We start from the raw sequence: 17330 nt of genomic DNA on the forward strand, positions 1-17330 counted from the left end.
GTCGTGAGCACTAAATTCACGATGTGGACCTCATCCTGTGGAAAAGTAAACAGAGATCGTAGCGGGACCGGAAGCAGGCGACCGGCTATCAGAGAGACCACACTGCCCTCAAGCGTTTCGGCGGACAACTGCTACGCGACACAGACATATCGACGCACAAGTATGTGGTGCTCATGTTCCCGTCCGCCCCTGCTGCGTATGGTTGACGCAGAAGTAACAACCAGCCTAGTGTCCACTTTGACCTACAGTACTCCAACTAAACACTAGTTGGCAGTGTGATTTCTATGCTCGTCATACAGTAACTGTATCTGATGTATTCTCTGCTTGCTGTGCACAGCAACATGGTGACTGAATCCGAGCGTATATGATGTTGGAGGAGGAGCTGATAATGTTGAACAGTGATACGTACGGCTGCTGAATCATTGTAGGCAGCTAAACCGGAATATGTCATCAATGCAGGAAATTATGATGCAACCCAGCGGACCAATCACAGGGCTTGCTGTCAACGCGTAATATTACTTGAGGAGGCGTGTTGCCATCAGCATAAGTACAGGCTATGCAGTATGCTCTGGTGTAGTTTCAACACAGAAGTCTAAACCAGGAAGCCCACTTTCTTCTGATTGGAAAGCTCTCTGGAAGCCTCCTCCACTGTTGCCATGCTATAAGGACATTGACATTGAGCTAATTGGTGTTTCTCTATTTGAAATTACAAAAATTGAAATACAGCCGTGTGTTTCGGATTCTTAATCTGACACAGAAAGTTTACAAAGGGAACAAGAAAATCTCGTGCAACAAAGGAGAGAGTCAGTGCAAATCCCGTCGGACTTTTTGAACAAGTAGTTCAAAACTTTGTTCACCTTTAGTTTTAACATCCAGCATTTTAACTTCATATTTGTTGGTAAAATAAGATAAAGCACGCCCTCTTTAACTCTCCCTCCGTTTCTCCCTCGCTCTCTCTATCTATCCACAGTCAGTCCGTCCTGACAGCACAGCAGGACAGAGCATATATGTGTTCTCTGGTGTGTATTTGTTGGTATAACCAGCAGCAGTTACACACCCCCAAAGCCCAGAGTGCACACAGAAACCCGTCAAACCTTCATCCCGGAGCCACACACACTTTCACACGGAGACCAGGAGAGTAGGTGAGAGGTGTGTGTGTTGGTGTATGTGTGTGTGTGTGTGTGTGTGTGTGTGTGTGTGTGTGTGTGTGTGTGTGTGTGTGTGTGTGTGTGTGCAGGGAGGGGAGAACATTCCAGAGAAGGTAGACAAAAAGAGAAACAGAGAGGGACAGACTTCATTGTAAAGACTGCTGCAACTCGATACTCTTGCATACTGAATATTCCCCCCGAGGGTTTTTTCCATTACCCCAGAACGGTGGAGTCGTTTAGCTGATCCAGCCCAGCTTTTCCACTCTTTCTTTTTTCTTCTCTCCCTCCCTCCCTCCTCCCTTTTCTTTTGCTGTACTTTCACAGACACATTGTGCAAATGTAACCTTTTGCAAGCCCCAACTCCCCCCCTCCGCTCCCCCCGCCCCGTCCCCAGGAAGTTGGCTAGCCACTTTGCTGCCAAGAAATATGAAAAACTGGCAGGCTGCCCGTTTCATCTGCAAACACACAGCGGAAAAAGGGAGGGAGGATGGAAGCAGCAGGAGGGAGGGAGGGAGGGAGGAAAGGAGGGGGAGATTGGAGGTGACACAGAGGAGAAGGAAATACTGCTGCTGTGCTTTGCCACGAAGAAGAAGAAGAAGAAGAAGAAGAGGAAGAGAAAGAGGAATGAAAAGCAGAGCAGAGAGAAAGAGAGCTGCAGAGATAAGGATGAATTTTACTTGCATGAAAAGGGGCCACATTACCGAGTGAAGATAAATCATGTGGAACATTTTCTTAGCAGCAGCAGAACGCCACATGGCCACTGATGAGCAGAGAGAGCCGGGTTAACACATGCACACACACGCTACCGAGTCCTCTGCGTGCCATGTGAGTGAAGTGGAGACACATGCACACATAGAAATAGACCTGCAGATACATGGAATACTTCTTTATATAGCCTCTTTACAGGGATGCTGCTCAGCCTGTGTGGCATTATAGAAAATGTAAAGCACGGGAGCTGAAAGGTGGACGAATCCAACGCACGTCAGTCAGACAGAGCATTGCACCGAGCTGTTTGTTTCTGTCCTTGTGCATGGCAGACTTTACAAACAAAAGCTTCTTTCACACACAAACAAAACTCCTGAGACGGTCAGAAATTTGAGGGATGGGCTGCGTGTGTGAACGTCGACGTTTTCCTGCAATTCCACCGTAAGATTATATAAGATGTTCAGGGTGAGAACGCAGGGGGAAATACTCTGGTGAGGTTAACATTAAGAAAAAGTTACTACTAAGTTAGGGTTATAAGAAGTTAACCCAAATTAGTTGTTGCTTACAAACAATTAAACAAGTTACATGAGGTGTGTGTCATGCGTAAATATCGCAGTCTGTATAAACATGGACGTAGTCTTCGTGACGTCACCCATCTGTTCCTGAAGCGCCGTTGTGAAGCCGATCGTCGGCGGATGCCATATTGGAAATGCTGAACTACACCAAACTTCTGTCGAGCTACTGTGAGGTTAAGAGGCAGGCCTTTAACCTTCTCACTCACGCCCTTATTTGGGCAAAACTCATAAGTTTAATATCTTCAAAAATAAGGAGTTATAATAAATTCAACCCGTACAGTGCGTGCTGATAGAGAAATGAGCTATTCAGACCTAAACTGTTTTTGGACCAGGCTGTAAACATGTTTATTTCTGCTGTAAAGATTGTCTCTTTGAATGGGTGTGTATGTTGTTTCCTGCACTTGCAAAGCCAGCCTCTAGTGGACAGTCGAGGAACTGCAGTTTTTAACACTTCTGCATTGGCTTCAATTCTCACAGCCTGAGGTTGCCGCTTGGTAAATGCTCACCGCATCTCTCACATATATATACAATAACCCAGTGTTTGAGCCACTGTAGTTGCTAACATAGTTGCTAACATTCAAGTGGCTGCTTGTTGCAGCAGCTCTCTCTTCGTTGTTCTTTTTTCAACTCTTTTTTCATATGTGTTTAGTTATCTTTGTATTTGGAGCCTGTCATGACTTTTAATGACTCATTTGTTGGCCATGGACACCAAACTGGCTACGTTTGCAGTGTTTATTTTGCTATTTTTGTTCCTGTGTGTGTCCAGAGATCCTGTGTGTAACCATGGTCACATTGTTTACATGCGAGATCAGCTGTTAGCAGCCCATAGCATCTCGATGCTAAACGATGCCAGGCTCAATGTTCCCTGTGAGCTGAGGAGAAGGAGGCAAGGATGATGTGCTGACGAGGTGCAAGATCAAAAAGACGACATCGACCTTTCCTTCCACCCACCGATATGGGGAATGTAAGATCTATCTACGACAAGCTGGACGAGCTAACCCAGCACCAGAGGGAATACTGGCAGAGTAGCATCATGCTATCAAAGCTAAAATTCGGACACAAACGCCACATTAGAAGGATCTCCCCTGCTGTGGGCGGGTGGAGGTGGTGGCTGACAGGAGAATTATGGCCAAGCTGTTGTCTCTGATGGACATTTTTTTTCTATATATATTCTTGTACTGTACACCTTCTTGTTTGCTGCTGTAACTCAATGAATTTCCCCGTTGGGGGATGAATAAAGGAGTTTCTTATCTTATCATATCTTGTTAGCATGCTAACATTGTAACCCATAAAGATAAAACTGATAGATTAATTGATCCCTCATTGGGGGACATTTCTTTTTGTTACAGCAGTTTTCAGTAAGAGACAAGAGAGTACAACAATTTACTTACAAAGTTAAAACAGAATAATTTAAGGTAAAATAAGAATAATATGAAATATAATATAATAAATATTTACATGTATACAATGTGGGCACTTTCCATTTGTGCATAGTTTAGTTATTACACAGGTAAAATTGCACCAGGTTGCTGAAACACACAGTATGTACCATAATGATTTGAAGTGTACGATGCAGTGAGCATAGCCGGAGAAAAAGCAATAATTAGAGTTATTGCACGGCAATGATAAGAGATGTAATCAACAGCGAACATCCTGGACACACGTCTGTAAAAGTACAAGTCTGAATTTGTTTCTTTTTTTGCCTCATTTCTCTGCTCTTGCTGCAATTACTAAACGATTCTTAGCGTCTCTTTATCCTCTTAATGACTGTAGCTGAACAAGAAGTCACGTAAACATGCATGCAGACAAACACACATGCCAACCATCACTCTAAAGAGATTTTGTTTTTCTAATTATGGAAAAAAATCTAACATAAACAGTCTATAGTCCGAGTCCTGAACTTGAGTACCACAACACTCAACAAAAGCAGAAAACAGATTTTAATAAATCTGTTACAGAATTTGATCAAACAAAATATTCAATAATATTATATATTAATAATAATATGTTTCTAAATGTTAACTTTGCTAAACTTGACACAACTTTTAACTCAACACTTGTTTTGGAATTTAAACAGCTTAGCCTGGTTTACACTTCTGCGTCCAATAGCTGCTTTTCTAGCCTGACATGTTTCTCCTTCCAAATGTAACCACTCTTGAAAAACAAGCGGTGACTACCAGTCTTAAAGGTGACATATTATGCTCTTTTTCATCAAAATATATTGGTCTAAGAGGTCTTTAAAGTTTATTGCTCAAAAAAAACACTTCAAATCAGATCTTTTTCAGCCCTGATCAGAACAGGCTGTTTTCTGTGTCTGTGCCTTTACATGAGAATGAGCTCTCTGACCACACCCCCTCAGGAAGGGGATGTGGCCTCGGCTCTCCAGCACGTTGATCTAATGTTTACATGTTGGCTGAATATACACGGCTGCTCACAGACCCGCGTTACTTCAACCCTCTGAATCTGATCCAGAATCTGATCCTGACAGAGAGGCGCCTGCAGCAGGACCTTTCTGAAGGATTGGTCACAAATTTTGTGTTTCTTGCCGTATTATTTGTCAGTATGTCGACGTGTGTCTTGGTACACAGCTACGAACATGTAGCTATGTGGCTATGCTAACTAGCGCTAGCACTTTTCCATGAAAAATAAAAATCATCAACTAGATCTTCAAATCTGCAGACGTGGGGAGTAAAACCGTCCTCTGTGTTTATTAAGACAGCCTACAACTAGCATGCCTCCCTCCTCAGCTCCTTGTTAGCACACGTGTGCAGTTAATGAAAAACGGAGGAGGAGTTGAGTTGTATTTTATACAGTCTATGGGCTGAACAAGCTCAGAGCTCTGACTTCCGTTACAGACCGGATGTCGTTGTGACGTAGGAAAAACACTGAAAACTGAAACGGCTCGTTTCAGCACACATTTACAGAAAGGTGGAGAAATCAGAACAGGGGCAGAATGGATTTTTTTTTTTTTCGGGATGTTTGTAGACATGCAAGGGACACATATTTCAGGTGGAGAACCATTCAAAAGTCGATTTTGCATGATGTGTCACCTTTAAAACATGAAGCAGATGCAGAAGTGTTACAAACTGCAGTTCCTAAAGTGTCCACTTGAGGCTGGCTGCAGAAACACCAGAAACCACGTACACACCCATTCAAAGAGCCAATCTTTACAGCAGAAATAAACATGTTTACAGCCTGGTTCAAAAAACAGTACCTTTGAAGATATTAATATTACTAGTTTTGCCCAAATAAGGGCGTGGCTGACTTGATTGACAGGCGGGAACACTGTAGCTGTTAGCGAGGAGTCTAAAGGCCCGCTTTTTTACCTCACACTAGCTTCGACAGAAGTTAGGCTGAGTTCAGCATTTCCAATATGGCACCTGTCGACGATCGGCTTCAAAACAGGGCTTCAGGAACAGACGGGTGACGTCACGGAGACTACATCCATTTATTATACAGTGTATATTCAAAACTTCACGGACCACAAGTCCTGTGATTGGTCGGCCACTATGGCACAGAGTCAATGCAGAAGTATAAATCAGGCTTTACTACAACGGCTTTGTCCGATAGGCTTTTCTAGAATGCTCCATCTGGTCCTCTTTGTGGGAAGACTATGTTGGAATATATTGATTTTGCTCTCCACTGATTATATGCAACATGTTTGATTTCCAATGTTGAGTGTTATTATTTTAATTTAATGTTTTCACATTGAACTATACTCTTTTTTAGCCCTGAAAATGCCCTTCGTGAAAGGAAAACAGACGATATCCAGAGTTTTTTTAGTACAAGACGTCGTTAAAACCCTGTTAACAGCCTGAATCCGTCTCTTTTTGGTAAACAAAGTATTACAGATTAAATGATCGGTGTAGAGCTGGATTATTCAATAAGACAGCTGAAGAACGTGTCATACTCGAGCCGTCGTGTTACATTTTTCTCTCCGTTCGAGGACGAGTGCTGAGGAAAGAGCTGGAAGGTTTTCTGATTCTTCAGAGAGACCCTCGTTCCTCCACTGAACGTCTGCGTGATGTGTCTTCCTGCAAGCTCTTCCTGTGGTTTTGACGTCTCCAAGTGATGCTCTTCCTGTCTGTTGCCTGGCAACAGAAGGGAAAAAATAGATGAGGTGATGAGTGAAGGTGAGCCCAAGGGAGAGGAGGAGGAGGAGGAGGAGAGAGGAGGGAGGAGGGGGGAGGGATGGTGGGGAGTGAATACTGGTTGTTATTTTCTTCTTTGCAGGCTTTCATGGGTTGTTCCGTTTTTGTTCTCCAATGTTCCTTTCATATTAAAAAAAACTACAGGTGACGTGACGTGCTGCTGAGTGCAAGGCTGTGAAAAATATCAGAATGTGATTACATGAAGTGTTCCACCCTTTAGAAAATAAACTTTCCTCCGTGTACGAGCTGTTAACCATGGTAACTGTAGAAGTTTGTTCTGCATCGCTCTGATACCTTCTCAGACTGATTGCCTTCTGATACTGAAAATATGCATACTACAATAACTGTACTACTGTTTGCTCGTGTGATTCTATAACCTTTACAACATGTAGTTACATCCTGATTTGCCTGGTAGGGGTTGGAGAGAAAAACATGCATACGGTCACAACTGACCCTGAGAAAAACATGCTTCTCTCCTCGTGATGATGCTGGCTCTGAGTCCTCTAAACACTTCTGAGCAACTTCAGAAAACTGCATTTTATTCAGAAATGTGCACAGATACTAAGTTAGCCTTAAAGCACACATATGTACATGAGCCCTGTACGACTATATCTCTTGGTTCCATCTTGCAGACGAGCCCTGTGCTTCAACTTAACTTGTGGGCTTGTTTTATTTATGTATTCTTATATTTGAGGTAATATCAAGCTCTCCTGTGTAAGGCCTTCAACTATGAATCACTGAACGCTCGCTCTCTCACACACAAAGTCCTGACAGAGGAGAAGAAAACTACTTTTACAATGTTTGTTGAATGGAGGTCTGTGAAAGAGGATTAGAGACTGATGTTTTTTTTTTAGCTCTGACCTTCTTCACGGAATGTTCCATTTGTTCTCAGAATTCTGACATCAAAGACAGAATTCTGGAATTCTGTCTTTGATGTGAGAATTCTAGAACACCTGCTGTTACTCTCCATACAGACTGTTTTTCCTGCTGACACCTGATTGGTGGATTCTACTCAGACTACAGACAGATACCAGAAACTGATATTCTTGTAATTAACGGGTCTTAAGTTTGCTGAAATAACAACATCATGATGCAGATTAGTCAAAAGTCAAATGTCAAGCTTTGCTAGGTCTGTCCTCAAGAGGAGAAGAAAACTACTTTTACAATGTTTGTTGAATGGAGGTCTATGAAAGAGGATTAGAGATAATGACGTTTTTTTTTAGCTCTGACCTTCTTCACTGAATGTTCCATTTGTTCTTAGAAGATGTCAGAGTTCTAGAACACTTGCTGTCACTCTCCATACAGACTGTTTTTCCTGCTGACACCTGATTGGTGGATACTACTCAGACTACAGACAGAGACCAGAACCCTTCTCAGACTAGAATCCAGACCCTGAGATCCAGATTCAACATGTTTCTGAATCAGAATCTGTAATTACAGGTTAGTTGTAGCTGAAAGTAAAAAGCTTTGTCAGGTCTGTCCTCAAGAGGAGAAGAAAACTACTTTTGCAATGTTTGTTTTTTGAACGGAGGTGGGATCCATCATTTTTGATGCTGCGTTCCAGGAAGTCAGGAAATCTAAACGCTGATTGTCTTTAGTGACACAGCATCAAGCAGATTTGTGTCTCAGTGTAAATGTTAGGTCTAGAACAGATTGTTAGCTTATCTTCATGCAGATATCTGAATCCTCCTCGGATTAACAACCACAGGAGCCGGGATGGCGTTACTCTGGATTGTGTTCCTCCTGCTTTTGCTCTCCATACAGACACCAAAGCCGGCTGAGCATAGTCTTTCTTATTTTATGTAGAACCTGTTTATAAAGATTGCAGGTGGTAAAATCCCAGAATGCTTTGCAAGGGGGACAGAGATTTAGGGGTCTTGTAATTTCAATACCTCTCTCTCTCTCTCTCTCTCTCTCTCTCTCTCTCTCTCTCTCTCTCTCTCTCTCTCTCACACACAAATTTGAAGTGTCAGTGAGTCACCACAGTGACGCACTCTGATGGAACATTTGTTTTAGTTTGTGTGAGCGTCTATGAAACCAATTTTTTTATATCAACGTGTAGAATACACATGAGATTTCATAATGTGGAAGTATTGAGTGGGAAATAATGTAATGAAATTAAATAAATAGGTAAATTAGACAAATAAACAGTAACGTGTTTATTTATTTCTGTACAAAAATAACCAATACAAATTTGAGAGAATATTTGATGTTGATGTAAAATTCATCCATACATGTTGCATTGTTTCATCAGTCCTCACATCTCTCCTTGTGTCCTAAGTGGGAGGATGCAAGTGATGACAGCAAGGATACATAAATGACAAGCATCCTGATTGAGAGAATTCCCACGAGTGAGTGAAAGAATGGGGGAGAAAAAACAAGAGGGAGGAGGACTTACAGAAAGAAAAGGAATCACCAGAAGGGAAAAGGCTCGGTCCCAGAGCTGCAGAGGGAGAGGAGGGGGAGAGGGGGGAGGAAAAGGAAGGATCAATATCTAATTTCAGTGCTGACTTCACTGAGGACGGTTTTCCAATAAGACCGGGATAAAACACCAAAGTTTGAATAGTCGTGCATCTCTGTCTGTCTTCCCGTGCATCTTTCTCTCTCTTTGTCTTTTTTATCCTTCGACTCGACTCTTTACTCTGCACATTCGAGATGTGGGGTTGTTTTTAAAGATCTGGTTGTATTTACAGCTGCTAACTGCTGTTAACTACAGAACATGTGGAGGCAACACCAGTGGACATCCAATACCCTTAAACAGAGGGCGAGGGCCTGATTTATGAACAAATCTGAGCTAATTCAACTTCAACTTGTTTAAAGAGGAATATAATTAAAATAATTTCACCTGTGATGCAAAGTCAGACATAAATAGCTAAGTGCATTTACAGTTAATTCATGGCAGCTGCAACATTAATTGTGAAGCTAGTGAAAATCAACAAAAGACATGATTATTAGTGTTATACCAATGTTTAATAGCTTCTGTAGCAGCTGTAGTTTGCATATGACACTAGTAGAATTGATAGTATTGCTATAGCCAGCTAGCTGACTCAGGTTCGCTGCCTTAATGCCTAAAAGATATTTCTTATTCATGTTTTAGCTCGTCTACAATACTTTTTTTTAGTAGTAGTAGTTATTAGTAGTAATAGTGGCATCTTACTAGTTTTCCAATAGTTTTAGTGGCAGCTGTAGAAGCTAGCGAGAAGGACTTAGAGGTTAGCTAGCTTATTATGATGCGCTAGCTTATTATGATGCGCTAGCTTATTATGATGCGCTAGCTTATTATGATGCGCTAGCTTATTATGATGCGCTAGCTTTATGCTTTAACATATTTTTGTTTTAAGTTTTAGGTATTTTACTCATTTTTGGATGGCTTTTTTAGCAGCTTCTAAGACTTGACGTTGGGGACTGTATCTTTAAGACATACTGTGTTGTTAAGTTACTAGAGAAGGGTTTTTTTTTTGTGGATGTATACCTGTATCCAATCTCCTGTTTTCTTTTGCCTCTCAAAGTCAGCAGTAATGTTATGGTTCTACTGATTGTTCATGTATGTTGAAATGGCAATTGAAGCTCCAAGGATTAACCAATCGCTAACTCATATCTAGTTCATTCATTTTAGCTAGTTTATTGCTTAACATATAATACCTGACCCTTTTTTTACCATCAAAGTACCCACTCAGTACCTTAGGATAAGAAGTAGGCTAGTAGTTGTAGTCAACAATGTCCATTCTGGTTGAAGAAAACTAGCTAGTAGTGGTACAAAAACAACAGCCAGCTAACTATTAAACTCCCTCAGGTGGGTCCAGTCCTCAAGTGGGTCCAGTCCTAAGGTGAGTTCAGTCCTCAGGTGGGTCCAGTCCTCAGGAAGGTCTGGTCCAGAGCGTCACAGATTCTTTTGTGGGTTTGAACCAGACACTCAAGGTTATGGTGCGTTCAATGATTCCTGTGTTAGTGTTTGTTATGTTTCCTCTCAACGTTCCTCCTCTACTCTGATAATCTGGAACACACAGCGCTGTAGGAGCCTCATTGGTCAACACAGCTGTCAATCAATCATCTGTTTATAGCATCAAATAATTAATTCAAACTGGACTTGTAAGGTAAATTAACGCTTGGACATAAATCAATTTAAGAACTTAATATAATGACGGAAACCATGTTAGAGAAAAATTCACATGGGGTGAGGTTTATGACTTATACTGCAGCCAGCCAGTAGGGGGAGCTCTATTTATTTTGGCTTCACAGTCAGTGAACATTCACAGTGTTCACTTAAATATTCAGTCTATGATTCCAAGAGTGATACGCTTTAATAATAATATTATTTAATATTATTTCTTCTTTTTAAACCAAAATACATAACAGAAATATGTGTAGGTGTGGTCAAGGCCTGTAAATGAATCAAATAAAAATGCACTGTATTTGAAAGCCCCCTCTGAATGCAGCTCATTACATCACAAAATAAAAGTGGATAAATGTGGAGGTCAATAATGTTCCTGTTTTCCACAGAAGCTCTTGGTTTCTGAAAATGTCAGATACCTTCACATTAAGGTCACTTTATTCCCCGTCTCTCCATGCAGTCCAAACCATCACAGTAAGTGCAGGACGGAGGTGTTGAGGGGGAGTTTACCTCTCTGAAATATTTATGAGAAAATGCACCAATGCAACTTTGCAGCAGCCATAGAGTGGGGCTCTAGCCCTCTGTCCTGTTCCCTTTATCAAGTTGTTTTATCTCAAAGAACGTATCCCTAAACCTGCATTATTTCCAATGTCCAGAAGGGGGTGACCCCACTCGTCACAAAGAGAAGTCTTATTTCATTGATCACACTTTGTTAACATTCTACTACTTTGGTAACATTCTACTGCTTTCATAACATTCTATTCCTTTGGTAACAATCTACTACTTTGGTCACATTCTATTCCTTTGGCAACATTCTATTCCTTTGGTGACATTCTATTCCTTTGGTGACATTCTATTCCTTTGGCAACATTCTATTCCTTTGGTAACATTCTATTCCTTTGGTAACATTCTATTCCTTTGGTAACATTCTATTCCTTTGGTGACATTCTATTCCTTTGGTGACATTCTATTCCTTTGGTAACATTCTATTCCTTTAGTCACATTCTATTCCTTTGGCAACATTCTATTCCTTTGGTAACATTCTATTCCTTTGGTAACATTCTATTCCTTTGGTAACATTCTATTACTATGGTAACATTCAATTCCTTTGGTCACATTCTATTCCTTTGGCAACATTCTATTCCTTTGGCAACATTCTATTCCTTTTGTAACATTCTTTTCCTTTGGTAACATTCTATTCCTTATGTCACATTCTATTCCTTTGGTAACAATCTATTCCTTTGGTAACATACTATTCCTTTAGTAACATTCTATTCCTTTGGTAACATTCTATTCCGTTGGTAACATTCTATTCCTTTGGTAACATTCTATTCCTTTAGTAACATTCTATTCCTTTGGTAACATTCTATTCCTTTAGTAACACTCTATTCCTTTGGTCACATTCTATTCCTTTGGCAACATTCTATTCCTTTGGTAACATTCTATTCCTTTAGTAACATTCTATTCCTTTGGTAACATTCTATTCCTGTGGTCACATTCTATTCATTTGGGAACATTCTATTCCTTTAGTAACATTCCATTCCTTTGGTAACATTCTATTCCTTCGGTAACATTCTGTTCCTTTGGTAACATTATATTCCTTTAGTAACATTCTACCACTTTGGTAACATTCTATTCCTTTAGTAACATTCTATTCCTTTGATAACATTCTATTCCTTTGGCAACATTCTCTTCCTTTGGTAACATTCTATTCCTTTAGTAACATTCTACCACTTTGGTAGCATTATATTCTTTTGGTCACATTCTACTGCTTTGATCACATTCTGTGGCTTTGATTAAGTTCTTAGAGTAATGTCCAGCGTTATTAGGAAATTGAAGATTGTAGAGAATTCTAAGACCTCAGTTGATTTATTTTCTGAGTAAACATTTTCCTTGAGACTTTATGGCCTCAATCTCTAGTTTCCTCTTCAACACAGCATGATGTTTGGTAAATGACGGTCCCATTTAGAGTCACAGAGAGCAGAAAGTAAAGGGTAATTAGGGTAAGTCTACTTGTGATTAAAAAATTCTCACCATGGTGATCTAAAATGATCATTTTCAGGATACGTTAGACAAATAAACACTCAAAAAGTGCTGGCTTTTGTCGTTTGAAACTTGTTGTTATTTGCTTAAATAGCCACTCAAGCTGCATCTTTATTATCAAGCTAGCATCAGAAAACAACTTTGCCTTTGCTAACCCTTCCCGCCCTTCCAGCTCCACCCTCTTATCCGTTAAATTGTACTTCTGTGCCCCCAAAAAAATCAAGATTGTGATGTCCATGAGGCCAAACAGTTGACAACAAAACACTTATGCAAAGTTGTCAACACTCACTCTGCTTTACTTCCCTCTAAGCGTGCACGGCAAAGCAAGAATGGGGATGGAGGAGTGAACCACAGCTGCAAAGATATCTGGACCAGTTGTGAAACGAGGTGCAGCAGCTTCAGGAAGAACTCAGAAAATCAAGAAACTGAGCAGTTCAGGGTTGCATTTGCTATGTGTTGGATGCATTCAGGCCTGGATATAATAAACTCTGTCACATTCAACTCCATTCTGCTTTGATGCAACAATTTCTTTATCTGCGTATTTCTTTTTATAATGAGACCACACAGAGTTCACAACACATCTTCCCTTTAATACTGCTCGTACAAACCTGCACACAGCCTGCTCATATAACAGCTTTCACATGCTTGCCTGAGACCTCCTGCTCATACAACCATCAAACTGTGTGTTCAGTGTGGGAATGCACACAGTTTTAACACCAGATACTAAAAATGAACTGAATCACAGGCGCCACCGCAGATACAGACTCCTTTTACACTAGAGCTCCCCTCACTGGTGACTGAAGGTACTGACGTTCAGATGGATGCTCAGCCTTCATGAGTTCCTCTGCTGAAGAGCCTGATGGAAAAAAACCAAACCTAGTGCGTGTTACTGGGTTTTTAGTCCAAAGACAGGGCGTACTGAATGGAACAAATTAGACTTAATGTTATTGGAGACAAGGACTGAACACTGAAAGACTCAGGACCATCGTATGAACACCCTCAAGGTCCCGGTATGTTGTTATAAAAGCTAATAAGATTGAGTATGGACATCTGAAATCTTCCTTTTTAGCTTTGAGTTCAGGAGGAACTGAGCTATACAGACAATCATACACTTGTTATGTTATATGTGCAGCAAAAACACAACCACAAAGCCAACCTGGAGATTAGGATCCCACCTGTCACTCAAAGAGGCTACACCCCTAATTATGTAGAACTGTAAGCCCGTTATATAAGTGTAATATGTGAAAGTTGTCATGAAGACAGAAATGAGCTTGTACCAGGCTGTACACATGTTTATTTCTACTGTAAAGTTGAGTATTTTAACATTGGACTCTATGGGGACTGAGTCACTTTTGGGGGCCGCCTCCAGGGGACACTTGAGGAACAACAGTTTTTAACTTTGGCTTTATTTTTCAGCCCCAGAATTTCCCACTTGAACTGGTCTTGCTGAGTTTCCAAATATCTGAGTGTTTCTGCCCCCTTGTGGAAGTATCTTAAAATACACTTGCATTAGGTAATCCTACATCTGGCAGCTTTTATCTTCATGAAATGTGCAAACGACATCATCTTCACATTATAATCATGATCTGGCTTCTTTGGTTACTTTTCATGAACAGTTAGCTTGAAAAGCTGCTTTGACTTTGTTAGAGGGATTTATTTCCACTGATATAATGTCCATTATATAACGAGTGAAGAAAGATTGTTGCATAATACCAAACTGCAGCTACAAACATAAAACTTACATTTATTCAGTTGCTCTCCCTTGCATTAAATAGCATCACTAACATTATTAGTCCGTCGTGTTATCCTGTTTTGTTATGACTCATCAAAACTGCTCTCTTTGTAAGCATTGGTGGGCAAATTAAATTAGCGGTAGTTAATACCAACAATATCCTCTCAGTGAAAAAGAAAAAAGACATATTTCTAGAGAGTGACATCAGCAGATGATTGTTTTATACATAAAAACTCTACGAGGTAGAGTGAGGTTTGAGTGTAGACTGCACTGACAAAGATTTCCCAAACTGAAGAGGACAGGAGTTGGTTGTTTACAGCTCTATACCACACTGCCCTCCTGTGGAATCATCACAACACTGCAGGACCTTGCAGCTCTCCACTGTAATGCCCACAGAAGCAACAAGAGTACCAATATTTTTAACAAGTGTTAACAAATATTTTTTAGAAACAATAACCATGAAATAAGTGTTTTTGATTTTGATGTGTGCGATTTTTTTTAATGTATTACCTTCATTGACTTTAACTGGCCAATAATGTTTGTGTAAGAAAATCATTTTTACTATAGACTTAGTTCAAAAGCAGTGGTGTTTTTCATTTGTTATGTTTTTTTCAAAGCTAGGATGGAGATTTGTTTTTAGACATGAATGGCAAAAATTTGTATTCATGGAAAAACCACAAGAAATGCTGAAGATCAAAGGTCTATGAATAGAGTTATGTGGCCTACATGACATAAAATATGTTTGTAACATTGTTCATGGTCCCTTCACAAATAAATGAATACATAAATCTTGAAAAGCTTTCATTCGTAATATTTTTAATTTGCTTCAATTTGTTTTCACGACTTCTATTTCTTGATCATTATGATCAGCTGTGGCTCAGTGGGTAGAGTCGGTCATCTATCAATCTGGAGGTTGGCGGTGTGATCCCAGCTCCGGCAGTCACATGCTGAAGTTTCCTTGAGCAAGACACTGAACCCGAATTGGGCCCTCTGTTGTTCAAAGGTGTGTGAATGTAAACGAATGACATTAGCTAACACTGATGGTACCTTACTAAAGCAGCCTCTACCATCAGTTAGTGAATGGGGATGAATGGGTGCATGTGATGAGTACTGTTAAAGCGCTTTGAGTGGTTGAAAAGACTAGAGAAGCGATTTCTAAGTACAAATCCATTTACCATATTTATTACTTTAAATGTAGTTAAAAGTAGATTAGCTAAAATGTATTTCTCTTACCTGATATTAATTCATTTGTATTTCTGGAAAAACAGTACTTTAATACAAAAATGTTGAATACATATATGATCATTTCTCTTAAGAATACTACATACTTCATCATTTCTGTAATTTAACTTGTATTATATATTTTTTTCATTCATAAATCAGAAGATAATATTTACTTTAGAAAGTCTCTAATAGGGTAAATCGTATTATTTGGTTTTCTATTTTTTGTACAAGTTATTCATTTGCTGCCTAATTATTGTTGCAATTTATTTGTTTCTGTTTTTCACATATTTTCTCTGTTTTTTATCAATTTAATTAATTCATTTGTTATTATTATTATTATTATTTTTATTTGTATGTATTGTAAAAAACACAATAGCAGTTCTTTTTTTTTTAAGTGAATAACAAAATTTTACTTTTTTAAGTCTTGTGAACTTTAAAGACTGATGATCTGTGTCCATGCTGCTATATTAAGGCAGTGATGTTACCGTGTTCCGCCAGCACACGGCGCTGATGTCTCTGCTCCGCTCAGGAAAGCAAATAAGGAAATGACGTCAGCGCTCTGCAGAGATGGTCCCAAATAAGGAAATGAACGTCCAGCGCGTCCAGAGATGGTCCCAAATAGAAATCTGAAGCAGTGACACCAGGACCGGGGTCTGAGAGGGTCTGAGAGGGTCTGAGTGGTTGAGGAGGGTGCGGGGACCTGAAGCTGAAATAAACGAGGTTAGTTTGGTTAAATGAATAACTTTTAAAGGATTTTATAACACCAGAGAAGTAATAATGTCACATTTAAAGAGAGAGCTAGCATGGTGGCTAACTGATAGTGACAAGTTGGCACATGGAGGGGCCCTGAAAGCGTCTTTAAAGGTTCATAAAGGCTCAAAAGTGTTAAATATGGAGTTATGTGAACGGTATTAAAAGCTTTTTCAATGTACTGTTAGAAGCTACAGTTCCTAAAAATACCTAATTTAAAGTTTTACTGTTAAAACTTCACACTTAGGCTGTAATTTGAGCTCTAACAGCATAAAAATATATTATTAAACAACATGTAACCGTGTGTAAGTCAGTTTACAGTGATTAAATTACCAAGGTATCAGTCTTTTAACAGTATGAGTATAGTTTGATTTATCATAGTAGGATTTATAAATTATATTTTCATCTTCAACATTTTCCAAACTATATTAACTGCTTTGACACTTTTGGAGTTAAAAACAAAGCCAAAAATTAAATCAACAACAAAAAAACAATACTTAATTCTTCCAGAGAGTTATACATTTTTTAAATTTGGTTAAACTTTATAAAAACACAAGTGCCATGTGCAAATGTGCCTAAAATGTAAATATCTAGCCATAAAACACTTTTTTTATTGTTTTATTTTATTTGACTGATGTTTTATGTCTCTAATAAATAATAAGAATAGTCTTTGAAGTGCTTAATTTAAACAAGATGAGATGTAGGATTATAATCTAATCCCCTTCATGAGTGTTGGTCTGATTCAGTCTGTGCTCTCTGTAATGTTGGTCACAGCCCAGGGGGAATGCGTGTCCTCCTCTGCTCCGTCACATGATGAGTGCTGACAGCTGAATTACTGAGGCCGAAGTCTGTTACCCAAATTTGGCTGACCGAGGGTGTGTGTGTGTTCCA

This window comes from Notolabrus celidotus, chromosome 19 (assembly GCF_009762535.1).
Source record: "Notolabrus celidotus isolate fNotCel1 chromosome 19, fNotCel1.pri, whole genome shotgun sequence".
Lineage (NCBI taxonomy): Eukaryota > Metazoa > Chordata > Actinopteri > Labriformes > Labridae > Notolabrus > Notolabrus celidotus.